The sequence below is a fragment of the Mustela nigripes genome, chromosome 13 (assembly GCF_022355385.1).
Source record: "Mustela nigripes isolate SB6536 chromosome 13, MUSNIG.SB6536, whole genome shotgun sequence".
Taxonomy (NCBI): domain Eukaryota; kingdom Metazoa; phylum Chordata; class Mammalia; order Carnivora; family Mustelidae; genus Mustela; species Mustela nigripes.
In genome coordinates this window covers 39,543,128-39,559,122 of record NC_081569.1, presented here as the reverse complement: position 1 = coordinate 39,559,122, position 15,995 = coordinate 39,543,128, and the positions used below count along the sequence as shown (strand labels likewise).

Sequence of the window (15,995 nt, the reverse complement as noted above, 5' to 3'; positions counted from 1 at the left end):
TGATGAAAGAAACTGAAGACAACACAAATGAAAAGATATTCTGTGCTCATGGATTGGAAGAATATTGTTAAAGTATCCATACTACCCAAAGCAATCTACAGATTTAATATAATCCCTATTAAAATACCTTTTTTCACAGATCTAGAACAAATAATCCTGAAATTTACAAGTAACCATAAAAGACCCTGAATAGCCAAAGCAATCATGAAAGCTAGATGTATCAACAATCTCAGATTTCTAACTATATTACAGAGTTTTATCAATCAAAACATAATAGAATGAGCACTAAAATAGGCACATAGATTATTGGAACAGAAGTGAGAGCCTAGAAATTAACCCACACTTACATGGCCAATTAATCTATAACAAAGGAGGCAAGGATATATAATAAGGAAAAAGACTTGTCTCTTCAATATACGGTCCTGGGAAACTGGACAGCTATATGAAAAAGAATGAAACTGGACCATTTTCTTACACTATAAACTCAAAATGGATTAAAGACCAAGTATAAGACTTCAAACCACAATACTCCTAAAACAAAACAAAACAAAACAAAACAAAAAAAACAACTTGGTAGTGAACTCATTGACATTGGCCTTAGCAACATTTTTCTGGATAGGTCTCCTCAAGCAAGAGAAACAATTAGGACTACACCAAACTAAAAAGCTTTTGCACAGCAAAGGAAAACATACAAAACATACAAAAGGAAAAGGCAACCTATTGAATGGGATAAGAGATTTGAAAATGATTAATCTGATAAGGGGTTAATAGCATATATATATGTATATGTATACATATACATATGAGTATATATATATATGAACTTATACAACTCAATGCCAAGCAAACAAGCCAAGTAAAATATGGGCAGAGGAATTAAATAGACATTTTGCCAAAACAACATACAGATGGCCAACAGACACATGAAAACATGTTCAACATCACTAATCCCCAGGGAAATGCAAATCAAAAACACAATGAGGTATGATCTTAAACATTTCAGAATGGTTAAAATCAAAAGGATAAGAAATAATAAGTGTTTGAGAATGTGGAGAAAAATGAACCCTTGGGCTTTATTGGTGGGAATGTAAATTGGTGCAGCCACTCTGAAAAACAGTAGAGTTTCCTCAAAAAAACTAAAAACAGAAGTACCACAGGATTTAGTAATTCCACTTTGAGTAATTCACAAAGAAAATGAAAATACTAATTCATGTGCTCGCTTTGGCAGCACATATACTTAAAATTGGAAAACACTAATTCAAAAAGATATATGCACCCCTATGTTTACTGCAGCATTATTTACAAGGCCAAGAAGTAGATGAATGGAATATTAGCCATAGAAAACAATGAAATCCTGCCATTTATAACAACATGGATGGACCTAGAGGGTATTATGCTAAGGGAAGTAAGTCACACAAAGAGAAACAAATACCGTATCATTTCATTTGTATGTGGAATCTAAACAAACAAAAATAAAATAAAATAGAAACAGACTCATAATTACGGAGAATAAAGTTGGTAGCTGTCAGAGGATAAGCATCAGGAGATGGATGAAATAAGTAAAGGGGATTACATTACCTTATACTCATCAAAATGATAAAATCAAAAAGACAGAAATAACAAGTGTTAGAAAGAATGTGGAGAAAAGGGAACCCTTGTGTGTTATTGATGGGAATGTAAATTGGTGCAGCCACTCTGGAAGACAATGCAGAGGTTCCTCAAAAAATTAAAATAGAAATGCCATATGATCCAATAATGCCACTACTGGGTATTTACCTGAAAACATTAATTTGAAAAGATATATATACACCTCTATGTTAACTGCAGCATTATTTTCAGTAGTCAAGATATGGATACCTAGGTATCCATCATCAATAGATGAATGGACAAGGAAAACATGGCATATAGATATCATGGAATGTTATTTAGCCATAAAAAAAAAAAAAGAGATCTTCCGTTTGTGACAAAACAGACAGACCTAGAGAGTATTATACTAAATGAAGTAAGTCAGAGGAAGACAAATCCCATATGATTTCACTTACATGTAGAACCTAAAAAAAAACAAAATAAAAAGCATAAATAGACCCACAAATACAGAGAACAAACTTACGACTGTCAGAAGGAAAGGAAAAGGGGGGTGCGGTGAGAAAAATGAGTGAAGAGATGAGGGAGTTACAGGCTTCCAGTAATGGAATGAATAAGTCATAAGAATACAAGGTATAGCACAAGGAATATAGTCAATGATATTATAATAGGGTTGTATGGTGACAGACTGTAGCTACGTGGGTAGAGAACACGGCCTAATGTGTAGAGTTGTCAAATCACTATGTTGTACACCTGAATCTAATGTAACAGTGTATCAAGCTACTGGGGCATCTGGGTGGCTTAGTTGGTTAACCATTTCACTCTTGATCTCAGCTCAGGTCTTGATCTCAGGGTTGTGAGTTCAAGCTCTGGACTGGCCTCTACCCTGGGAGAGGAGTCTACTTAAATTAAAAAAATTAAATTTAATTTAAAAAATAAATAAATGTTTACAAAAAGAACCTAATGTTTGCTTACATTTTCTTAAGAATGTATTTGTAGATAAGATGATAAAATGTCTGGGAATACTTCAAATTAATAGGGAGTGGAGGCAGGGATGGAGCAGGACTGGCCAACAGATTGATAATTATTGGTGTATAATGGGTTCATGGAGATTAATTTTACTCTTCTACTTTTATATATAATCTTTGTATACTCAAAAGCCTTCATTATGAAGGCTTTTAAAAGGACATTTACTATGAAAAAAATATATTCAAGGTTACTGATGTAATACTAATATGATTACAAGCCTCAGGGACTACTTCTTGGCAATATTTAATCATATATGCCATAGAACATAATAATGAACAAATCTGATTTTTATGGTACTTGCTTTTTAAATCCCAAAGAGAAACTATGTCCAGTGGAATTTTAGTGATACAGGTTTGAACTATCAAACTATACATTTCAGGAGTTGAAAACAGTTCTCAGGGCGCCTGGGTGGCTCAGTGGGTTAAGCCACTGCCTTCGGCTCAGGTCATGATCTCAGGGTCCTGGGATCGAGTCCCGCATCGGGCTCTCTGCTCGGCAGGGAGCCTGCTTCCCCCTCTCTCTCTCTCTCTGCCTGCCTCTCCATCTACTTGTGATTTCTCTCTCTGTCAAATAAATAAATAAATAAATAAATCTTTTAAAAAAAAAAAAAAAAACAGTTCTCATAAATTTATAACAAGCATGGGTTAAAGATGTATTTTACATCACTAAGGGAATCAGCAGAATTTGGAAATACATAATCAATAGAAAAAAAATATAGAAATAAACTGCCTGGCTCATGTTTTATAAGTTAAATAAATTGTGAAGCTTTCAGCTTATCTTTTCTAATAGACTGGAATCATTTGCACCTCTTCAGAACAAAAGTCCACAAAGAAAATTCATTTTATGGAGTCTGGGCCCTAATCAATGGTAAATAAGGGGCTAAGGTCACATGTTTCTGACTCAGATGACTTAGCAGGTAGTAGGCAATGCTGTAAGTGTCTGATATGATATAAAAGGACATCCTGTGCTCTCATTGCCTCATTACTAGGTTGTGGATAGTTTTCCTTAATAGGATCTCACTTCCCAACAACCATAAGCATTACAGTTTGCTGTATTGAGTAGTCTCAACCATGCAGATTCTGCATGTTCCTTGACTTTGGGTTTGGTGAAATTGGCAAGGATTTTAAATGCGTTATTTGTGTGATACCAGGGTGACTCTGTGAGTTAAGCCTCTGACTTCCGCTCAGATCATGATCCTGGCATCAAACCCCAGGTCCGGCTCCAAGCTCAGCGTGAATTCTGCTTCAGATTCTCTCCTCCACCCCTCCCAATCATTCTCTCTCTCGCTCTCAAATAAGTAAAAAAAATAGTTTTTTTTTAAAGGAATAAAGAAAGCACTTCCATAACTGGTCTTAGAGGCAAAAACACAAACCACAAGCATTCCACCTGCAGTGTCCCAGAATGCAGGTAAGCTAACATCTTCAGTCTGTTTTTTCATCTATGAAGTGGGGATAATTCCTACCTGACCTATCTCATACATTTGTTCTCCTGCTCATTTAAGTCAAAATACATGAAGCACTTTGAAGCAAGAAAGGCAGGTTACCATAAATTGGTGCCACCAATGTCATTACTCATTCTAGACTTGTGTTTATCCCCACAATAGATACAGGAACTAGGCTTTAGGGTTCATTTTTTTCTAGAGTTTTACCTGAGTTGGAATCAGAATTTGGTGAACGGATCTGTTTTGCACCCACGCTGGTCATGTACAACCCACGCTGCCTCAGTTTGCACCAATCAAGTTAAAAGTGAGAATTTTAGAAGTCTACCTCCAATCCTTACAAACGTTGTAGACCAGGACCACCATTCTCTGTCTGAATAGGAGCCTTCAGGGGACCCTTCCTGTCATCCCCAGGGTTTTGATTATTAGGGAAAGAACTCATCTCCTTGTTTGAGGCAGGGATGGCAAATACAAAAGCTGTTAAGTGAAAGCTAAAGCATCCTTCCAGGGACTGTGTCTGTCTGGAGCAAGAAGCATGGATGAGGCTAGCACAGACTCCAGAGAGATAGGGAGATGGGTTCATAGAATCTGAAATCCGGATAGTCTCTGAAACACTTGCAGTGGAAAACCCAGTGAAAGACTTTATCTCCCCCCACATAGAGGGGAGAACTGTGTTTTCTGGGGGTAAAAATGGAAGGTGACCACTGCCAGCTGACAATTTTGGGGACCTCCAGACTACATGCTTCTTATCCAGCTCAGACATGCCCCTTTCAAGCTGCTGCCTGTATCCTCTCCTAAGATTTCTGGCCCTCATGCCCTTGATTTTCCTATCACATCTGTCCAACAAAACTAGGATCTCTAGAGTGGTGGCAAGTGAGTGAAAGTTTCAGATGACTCCTGCCCTGATATCCTGCCCTGATATCAATTTTCACGTTCATTTCTTTTTTTTTTTTTTAAGATTTTATTTATTTATTTATTTTACAGAGAGAGAGAGATCACAGTAGGTAGAGAGGCAGGCAGAGAGAGAGGGGGAAGCAGGATCCCTGCCAAGCAGAGAGACCAATGCAGGACTCAATCCCAGGACCCTGAGATCACGACCTGAGCCAAAGGTAGAGGCCTAACCCACTGAACCACCCAGGTGCCCAATGTTCATTTCTAAGATAAAAATTCTACCTAAACACTTGAAAGTAATGAAAAATATTACTGTGAAAGCAGATATTACAACTCACACCACAGCAATACAAAGGGTCAGGGACTACTATGAAAAATTACACACCAGCAAACAACAACCTGGAAGAAACGGATAAATGCCTAGGAACACACAACCTAGTAAGGCTGAATCTTGAAGAAACAGAAAATCTGAACGAATCAATTATTAGTAAGGAGATTAAATCAGTAATCAAAAATTTCCTAACAAAATTCAGGATCTGATGGTTTCAATGGTGAATTCTACTAAAAATCAAAGAAGAATCAATAGCAATCCTCCTAAAATTCTTCCAAATTATTTTTCAAGGTCTCCTACCCTGATACTAAGACCAGGCAAATTCACTACAAGAAAAGAAAAATTACAGGCTAATATTCCTGATGAACATAGATGCAAAAATCCTCAACAAAATATTAGCAAACCAAATTCAACAATACTACAGAAAGGTCATACACCATGATCAAGTGAGATTTATTCCACAGAGGCAAAGATAATTCAACATTCTCAACCATGTGATACATCATAAGAACAAAATAAAAGATAAAAATCATATGATCATCTCAGATGTAGAAAAAGTATCTGTCAAAATTCAACAGCCACTTCCAATAACAACTTCCAGCAAAGTGAGCACAGAAGAAACATACATCAACATAATAATAATCAAATATGACACATCCACAGCTAACATCATACTCAATGGTGAAGAGCTGAAAGCTTTTCTTCTAGAATGAGTAACAAGACTGGGATATCCACTCTCACCACTTTCATTCAATATAGTACTGGAAGCCCCATCCAGAGCAATTAGACAACAAAAAGAAACAAGTATCATCCAAATTGGGAAAAAGGAATAAAACTATTTGCAGATGACATAAAACTACATATACAGAAAACCCTAAAGACTCCACCAAAAACCTGTTCAAATTAACAAATTCAATAAAGGTTCAGGATACTTTAAGAAGACAACCCCAACCCTCCTACACTGTTGGTGGGAATGCAAGCTGGTACAACCACTCTAGAAAACAGCATGGAGGTTCCTCAAAAAGTTGAAAATAGAGCTACCTTACAACCCAGCAATCCCACTACTGGTTATCTACCCTAATCATACAAACATAGTGATCTGAAGGGGCACTTGCACCCGAATGTTTATAGCAGCAAAGTCCACAATAGGCAAACTATGGAAAGAACCTAGATGTCCATCAACAGATGAATGGATAAAGAAGATGTGGTGTATACACACACACACACACACACACACACACACAGGAACACTATGCAGCCATCAAAAGAAATGAAATCTTGCCATTTGCAGTGATGTGGATGGAACTAGAGGGTATTACACTTAGCGAAATAAGTCAATCAGAGAAAGACAACTATCATATGATCTCCCTGATATGAGGAAATGGAGATGCAACACGTGGGGTTTGAGGGGTAGGAAAATAATAAATGGAACAAGATGGGATTGGGAGGGAGACGAACCATAAGAGACTCTTCATGTCACAAAACAAACTGGGGGGGGGGGGAGGGGGTAGGGAGAGGGTGGTGGGGTTATGGAAGTTAGGGAGGGTATGTGCTATGGTGAGTTCTGTGAAGTGTGTAAACCTGGCAATTCACAGACCTGTACCCCTGGGGCTAATAATACATTATATGTTTATAAAAAATTAAAAAAAAATTTTAAAGACAACCCCATTTATACCTGCATACAAAAGAATAAAATACCTAGGAAAATTTACCCAGGATGTGAAAGACCTATACACTGAAAAATATTAAAACATTGATGAAAAAATTGAGGAAGGCACAAGTAAGTAGAAAGATATTCCATGCTCAAGGACTGGGAAAATTAGAATTGTCCAAATTACCCAAGCAATCACAGATTTAAGCTATTCCATATCAAAATTCTAATGGCATCTTTCACAGGAATTCTAAAGTTTATGTAGAACCACAGATGATATCCCACATAACCCAAGAAATTTGGGGGGAAGAGAATAGTTAGAGTCATCATGAGCCCTGATTTCTAACTATATTATAAAACTACAGTAAGTAAAACAGTATGGTGTTGGCATAAAAAACAGGCACATAGATCACAATGGAACAGAATTCCATTCAGAACCCCCAAATAAACCCATATATAGAGAGTCAATTAATCTATGACAAGGAGCCAACAATATAGTATATGGAAAGGATGGTCTCTTCAACAAGTTGATGTTGCTAAAACTGGACAGTCACATGCAAAATAATGAACCTGGAACACTACTTTGTACCTTACAAAAATTAACTCAAAATGGACTAAAGACCTGAATGTAAAACCTGAGACCATAAAACTCCTGGAGGAAAACATAGCCAGTAAGCTCCTTGCCATAAGTCTTTGCAACGAATTTTTTGAACTTGACACCAAAAGCAAAAATAACAAAAGCAAAAGCACCTAAGTGGGACTACATCAAAATAAAAATCTTCTGCACAGCAAAGGAAACCCCTAGCTGAATGAAAAGGCAACATACTGAATGGAAGGAAATGTTTTCAAATTAACTATCTGAGATATACAGCCCCTAATAAGGGGTTAAGATCCAAAACATATTAAGAATTCCTACACAGCTCAGGGGGCCTGAGTAGCTCAGGCAGTTAAGCATCTGCTTTTGGCTGAGGTCATGATCCTGGGGTCCTGGGATTGAGCCTCAAGTTAGTCTCCCTGCTCAGTGGGGACCCTGTCTCTCCCTCTCTCCCTGCCCCCCAACTCCTGTGATCTGTCTGTCAAATAAATAAATAAAAACTACTTTTTTAAAAGGAATTCATACAACCAAATGGCAAGGAACAATCAGATTTAAAATGGGCAGAAAGGCTCTCTGCTCTTCCCCGTTCGACAGACAGCCACATCTTCAGGTACAGTGCCAGCCGCGTGCCCGAGACACAATGGTGAAGGTCAGAGTGAACAGATTTGGCCGTATTGGGTGCTGGTCACCAGGGCTGCTTTTAACTCTGGTAAAGTGGATACTGTTGCCATCAATGACCCTTTCATTGATCGCAACTACATGGTCTACATGTTCCTGTATGATTCTACCCATGCACGGTAAATTCCACGGCACAGTCAAGGCTGAGAACGGGAAGCTTGTCATCAATGGGAAGTCCATCACCATCTTCCAGGAGCGAGATCCAGCCAACATCAAATGGGGCGATGCTGGTGCTGAGTATGTTGTAGAGTCCACTGGGGTCTTCACCACCATGGAGAAGGCTGGGGCTCACTTGAAGGGCGGGGCCAAGAGGGTCATCATCTCCGCTCCTTCTGCTGATGCCCCCATGTTCATGATGGGTGTGAATCATGAGAAATATGACAACCCCCTCAAGACTGTCAGCAATGCCTCCTGTACCACCAACCGCTTGGCTCCTCTGGCCAAGATCATCCATGACAACTTTGGCATTGTGGAGGGACTCATGACCACCGTCCATGCCATCACTGCCACCCAGAAGACTGTGGACAGCCCCTCTGGGAAGCTGTGGCGTGACGGATGAAGGGCTGCCCAGAACATCATCCCTGCTTCCACTGGTGCGGCCAAGGCTGTACGCTGTAGGCAAGGTCATCCCTACCCCTCTGGGAAGCTCACTGGCATGGCCTTCCATGTCTCCACCCCCAACATGTCTGTCATGGATCTGACCTGCCACCTGGAGAAAGCTGCCAAATATGATGACATCAAGAAGGTAGTGAAGCAGGCATCAGAGGGCCCCCTTAAGGGCATCCTGGGGTACACTGAGAACCAGGTTGTCTCCTGCGACTTCAACAGTGACACCCACTCCTCTACCTTCGATGCTGGAGCTGGCATTGCTCTCAATGACCACTTTGTCAAGCTCATTTCCTGCTATGACCATGAATTTGGCTACAGCAACCGGGTAGTGGACCTTATGGTCCACATGGCCTCCAAGGAATAAGAGCCTCCTGAACCACAAGCCCCAGCCAGAGCAAGAGGAAGAAAGAGGCCCTCAGCTGCTGGGGAATCCCTGACCCAGCTTATCCCCCCAAACACTGAGAATCTCCCAACCTCCACTATCTCCATCCCAGACCCCCTGAAGAAGGGGAGGGGTTTGGGGAGCCCTACCTTGTCACATACCATCAATAAAGTATACTGTACCCAGCCAAAAATATAAATAAATAAATAAATAAATAATAAAATAAAATGGGCAGAAAATCCAAGTAAATTTTTTTTTCCCAAAAAGACATACAGGTGACCAAAAAGTACATGAAAAGATGCTTGACATCACTCATCATCGGGGAAATTAATCTCAAAACCACAATGAGATTTCACCTCACACCTGTCAGAATAAATAAAATCAAAAAGATAAGAAATAAGTATTGACAAGGATGGGGAGAAAAGGGAAAGCTTGTGTACTGTTGGTGGGAATAGAACTTGGTTCTACCACTGTGGAAAACAGTATGGAGATTCCTCCAAAATTAAAAATTATAACCACTGTATGATCCAGGAATTTCACTTCTGGGTATTTCCAAAGAAGACAAAACAGCAATTCAGAAGGGTTTATGCATATCTATGTTCACTGCACCAGTATTAACAATAGCCCACATGTGGAAACAACTTAAGAGTCCATCAATGGATGAATGTATAAAGTGTGAGCTATATATATATATACACATAATGGAATACTATTCAGCCTTAAAGGATAATAGGGGCGCCTGGGTGGCTCAGATGGTTAGGCGTCTGCCTTCGGTCCAGGTCATGGTCTCAGGTCCTGGGATGGAGCCCCGCATCAGGCTCTCTGCTCGGCAGGGAGTCTGCTTCCCCCTCTCTCTCTGCCTGCCTCTCTGCCTACTTGTGATCTCTCTCTCTCTCTGTGTCAACTAAATAAATAAAATCTTAAAGGATAATAGAATCTCACTATTTGTGACAACACAGATTGACCTTAAATGCATTATGCTAAGTGAAAGGAGTCAGATAAAGATAAAGACTATAATGTCTCTGTAACATGTGAAATCAAAACCAAATTCATAGATACAGAGAATAGACTGGTGGTTGCCAGAGGCAAGGAGTGGGGGGGTGGGCAAAATGGGTAAAGGTGGTCAGCATGTACAAACATCCAGTTCTAAAATAAATCCTGGGATTTAATGTACAGCATGGGGACAACAGTTAATAATACGGTCTTGTATTCTTCTTCTTTTTTTTAAGATTTTATTTATTTGACAGACAGAGATCACAAGCAGAGAGGCAGGCAGAGAGAGAGGGGGAAGCAGGCTCCCTGCTGAGCAGAGAGCCTGATACAGGGCTTGATCCCAGGACTCTGAGATCATGACCTGAGCCAAAGGCAGAGGCTTAACCCACTGAGCCACCCAGGTGCCCTGTCTTGTATTCTTGAAAGTTGCTAAGAGAGTCTTAAAAGTTATCAATCACAAGAAAAAAATTTTGTAACTGCGTGGTGATTGATGTCAATTAGACTTATTGCAGTGATAATTTTCAACGTTATATATACTGAATCAATGTTGTATATATGCAACTAATTAATGTTATCTCAATTTTTTTTAAAGATTTTATTTATTTATTTGAAAGATAGAGATCACAAGTAGGCAGAGAAGCAGGCAGAGGGAGAGGAGGAAGCAGGCTCCCTGCTGAGCAGAGAGCCCGATGCGGGGCTCCATGTGGGGCTTGATCCCAGGACCCTGGGATCATGACCCGAGCCGAAGGCAGAGGCTTTAACCCACTGAGCCACCCAGGCGCCCCATGTTATCTCAATTTTTAGAAGATTTCTGTGTGTTGCCAGATCTTGTAGGAATGTCTATAAATATTCAGCTCAATAGTGCAAAATTAAGAAGGTGTACCTATAGCTGACCTAAGTTTGGAGGGAGGAAAATATTAAAACTGCTTGTCCTCCCTCTTCTTCCTCTTCAAAAAAAGCATATCCAGAAATATTAATAACCAAATAGTTGTTTCCTACTAAATCAAGTATGTTATAGCCAAACTTTGAAAGTTAAAATTTAATACACTATATGAAAAGATAATAAAATAGACACTATTCTGCAAAGCAATTTTTACCTAATTAAGCTGATTTTTTTAAAAAACTTAAAGGTTTATTTATTTTAGAGAAAGAAAGTGTACATGAATGGGAGAGGAAGAAGGAGAGAGAATGTCAAGCAAACTCTGTGCTGGGCTTGGAACCCCGTACAGGGCTTGATATCATGACCCTGAGATCACGATCTAGCTGAAACCAAGAGTTGGATGCTTAACTAACTGCACCACCCAGGAGCCCCCTAATTAAGCCATGTCACTGAGGATGTGCATGGCAGTGAGGTGGACAGACAGCAAGGCTAGGCCCTTGTTTTAGTTTCCTTTCCTACCTAGAAAACATCTGAGACCTGCCCACAGAGCTGCTTGCAGGTGTTAGTCCAAACTTCAGTAGGTGCTGGTCAATCCCCGGGAGAAACAGGCCAGGAGACATAATTGTCCACTCAGTTTCTGCACCAACAGACTCAAGGCCTGGTCCTGTTTTCTGCAATGATGATGATAAAAGTGCCCAGGCTGACCTGGGAGGGCTGCCTTCAAGAACCAGCAAGGACATATCTACCCAACCTTTGCCCTCCCTGGTGTCTAAGCCAAGGATGGAGCACCAGACCCAGCCATGTGAATGTGGGGTACCCAGGGAGTGGCAAGGGCCCCATTATAGCTCTTGGACTTGATATGCACATCTGTCTACCCTAACTTACTTTCCTCCCTCTGTCTGGCCTCCATCAACTACCCTAATGCACACACAAACTCCAACTTAAGGGATGGGAAAGGGAATCTACTTCAGGTGACCACATCTGCTCCTATACTTGGAAGAACTGGAAGAGGACAGCTCTGAGACCAAGCTGAGTTTGAGCTCAAGCAAGTGACAGAAGGAAGAAACATCCCCAGGCTGTCTGAGCTCCAGCTCTAGACTTGACCACCAAGGAGCTACTGTATGAACTTTGGGCAACAGCACAAGACCAAGAAATGTGCTTAGCTGCTGTGTGTCTGTCTGGGAGGGAACCCCAAACAGCCTCCCATACATAAAAGAGAGGGTCTTCAAGGACTGTCCAGTTAATTACAAAGAAATTTCAATGAGAGGTTCTATAAGAAAAGAACAGAAAAAAATATTTTTAAATTGAATTACTTAAAATATTATATTAAATTAAAATAATTAATTAAAAATTTCTTCTAAAAGAAGAAAGAAAGAACAAAAAGGTTAAAATCTCCCCTAAAATAACTCTCCAGGTCATACCTGTTCTATTCTCACCCTTTCGATTACAGCATGTGTGGGATGGGAAGAAAGCCTTCCCCTCAGACAAGGAGCCTTTGTTTCCTACACAAGCTTTATAGGCACGCTGACTTTTGCTTGGAAGAATGGGGAGGTCTGGCAAGGCTTCCCATGGGGAAAAGATTGAAGTCGAGACCTGAAGCACTGATTAGATGAAGGAAGAAACAGAGTTTTCTAGATAGAGGAACAGAACATCAAAAGCTTTGAAGATGTGACGCCTGGGTGGCTCAGTGGGTTAAGCCTCTGCCTTCAGCTCAGGTCATGATCCCAGGGTCCATGGGATCGAGCTCCGCATCCAGCTCCTTGCTCAGCAGGGAGCCTGCCTCTCTCTCTCCTGCTCTGCCTGCTTGTACTCTCGTGTTCTATCTCTCTGACAAATAAATAAATAAATAAAATCTTAAAAAAAAAAAAAAAAAAAAAAGCCCTGAAGGTAAGAAGAAAGAGGGGAGATTTCAACAGGACACATTCCAGGAGGCTGCAGATCTCAAATTGGAACAACAGCAACAAAGCAGCCTGAAAAGGCAGCTAGTTTGTGAAAACCCTTCCTAAGCCAAGACAAAGAATTCAGACATTCCTTCCTGCTGCTGAGGGCAGTTATGAGCAGAGCGAGGCAATATAAGCTTCAGAACTTCCTGCCTTTGGGCTGGGTGGGGTATCGATGGAAGTCAGACTTTTAGAAGCAGATGGAGTCAGGTTAGGAGTATCTTAGACTAACTCACAGTGCAATAAAACCACCTGGAGAGCTACACTACCAGCACTAGCCTAACAGCTGGCCGTGGTTCCAAACACATCATACTGACCATTTACCCCATACAGGCAACAGGGCAGGCTGCCCCCAAATGTGGCACTTTGTCATGCTGATTTTCAATAAAAGTTACTTAAGAAACAGCCGGTGCCAAAAGAACACACTGACCCTTTTTACCTTTGTCTCCAGAAAGCAGGAAACAAATCTCCCACGTGGAAGGTAACCTCCTTGTACCAGAATATTAAGCAGAAACCCTTATTACCAGGGACAGAGAATTCCAAGCCAAGAAGGCTGTATGAACAAACCTTGTTACTTTTTACTGATGACTACCCCAGCCCGAATTCCTCACTGACTGAAGCTCACGATCATAAGTGTTCTTTATCCTGTCAATTCCTCCAAAATTTATTGATTTTTTTTTTTTTGGTCCAAAAGTATACAAACTGCTTGCCTTGGTCATTTCTTTGGGTCTCAATTGCATTATTAGGCCTCCATGAATATGTAACAAGACTTTATGTGTGTGTTTGTGGCACACCTGCGTGGCTCAGTTGGGTAAGTGTCTGCCTTCAGCTCAGGTCATGATTTCAGGGTCCCAGGACCCTCCCTCAGGAGGGAGTCTTTTTCTCCCTCCCTCTCGATTCCCTGCTGCTCATTCTCTCTCTCTCTCAAATAAATAAATTAAATCTTCTTTAAAAAAAAAAAAAAAAGTTGTGGGTTTTCTTCTCCTGTTAATCTTTCTTGTGTCCATTTAATTCTTAGACTACCTGGAAGTATCTTGAAGGATAGAAGAAAAGTTTTCCTCCCAACAGCTGGCATAGTCAGCAGGATAAACTTCCACTGCATATTTGCTCTGAACATTCTGCAGCTCTGAGATCTTGGAAATCTGACATATAGCAGATTTCCTACCACACCTGTCTCCTCGGATCTCTGTCTGTGGAGTCCGATGGAGCAAAAATGGTGAAAAGCTTTTTCTGTTTAGATTAGCAGGGGGAGGGACGCCTGGGTGGCTCAGTGGGTTAAGACTCTGCCTTTGGCTCAGGTCATCATCTCAGGGTCCTGGGATCAAGCCCCACGTCGGGCTCTCTGCTCAGCAGGGAGCCTGCTTCCCTTCCTCTCTCTCTCCCTGCCTCTCTGCCTAGTTGTGATCTCTGTCTGTCAAATAAATAAATAAAATCTTTAAAATTAAAAAAAAAGATTAGCAGGGGGAAATATTGTGGAAATAATCCCTCGGGCTTAGTGACTCTTGGTAAATTTGGTAGAACACTCTTGATTTTATTGATTTATTTCCTCCAAGAGATCGTCTTTGTCTTTTGTTCGTTTGTCATACAAAGGAATTAACACAGAGCAGAACACAGGCATAGGCCCTATGAGGTTGTTGTTGGAGCCAGCTCACAGACTGAAGAGTTAATTTTTCTTATCAGACTGGCTTTCCTTTTAGACAAACTTTGCCATGGATCTCCTGTGGAACAATCAAATAAGGTTTTTTTCTTTGGTCTTGTTCTAAGTCCTTAGAGTTTGGTTTCATGACCAGTCAGAATATTTCTCTGGTCTCTGCTGCCCAGAGGGTATACTTACCAGAGTGCACCTCGATGGCTAATTAAATAGACTGGGCCGCTAAGACATGCAGTTACAAGCAGCACTCACTTTGTTCAGCTGTGCCAGCTCTCAGGGGAGTCTGTCCCTGTAAGTCTCAGCCCAAGAGGGACCTTTGTGATCTCAGCCCTCATTACCTGTTGGTGATGAAAAAAAATCCCATTCCAGAAGTACCTGCCCAGTGTTCTAGATCGGTATTGGTATGGATGACTACAGGCATCTCACATTTGTGGAGAACAGAGACACTATATGTACCACATTATTCTTCCGGCCTGTGCAATAAAGGTCTTCGCTTTTGTAGGCTATTTTGGGAAGTGAATTCTGGGTCACGGAGGCTGCCTCATTTATGCCCTCTCCAGAGAAGTCTCCTGCTTTCATGGTCTAAGCCTGGAAAGTCATCTTCAGGTCCTTCCACAAAAAAGGCTTACTGGCTTAAGTCACTATTTTTTAAAAATATTATCTATCTATTTATTTGAGAGAGTGAGTGAGAGACCACAAGCAAGAGGAGGGGCAGAGAGGGAGAAGCAGGCTTTCCACTGAGCCGAGAGCCCAACATGGGGCTCGATCCCAGGACACTAGCTCATGACCTGAGCAGAAGGAAGTCGCTTAACCCACTGAGCCACCCAGGCAACCCTGGTATCAGTCACTATTAAAATTAGTAAGCTCGTACTCCTCAATAGCCAGGAGATCTGTGGCAAATCTAAGGTTGAATTGTGTATTCAAGGGGAAAAAAAAAAAAGGATTTTGTTAAAATGCCTTATACAGACTTTACAACGGCATAAATCTTTTTATTCCCACCTTAGGAAGCACGTTTAGTTAAAAAGGTAGATCAGTCCCTTGATATTCAAGGTATAATCTAGTTCTTTGGGGGAAAATTAAAAATAATGGTTTTCATTTTACAAATATCTGCAAAACCAGAAATTTAACTCCACAAGTCAAAGCACACCTATCTTTACCAATCCCCAAATCTTGCCTATTCTTCTCAAGATGCTGTAGATATTATAAAAGATCAGGATATTAAAACAAAAGTGTTTGAACTTATGAAAAAAATTTTAATAACAATTACCCCAAAACTCTTAGGGAAAAACTTACATTCTTTCTCTGTCCCTTACAGTTCTAAATCTTACATCTTTGAAATGCAA

General features: G+C 40.6%; 1 pseudogene; it reads left to right on the top strand.

Moving 5' to 3' along the window:
* Positions 1 to 8,075: 8,075 nt before the first annotated feature.
* On the top strand, positions 8,076 to 9,170 carry LOC132029146 (glyceraldehyde-3-phosphate dehydrogenase-like; annotated as a pseudogene).
* Positions 9,171 to 15,995: the final 6,825 nt, after the last annotated feature.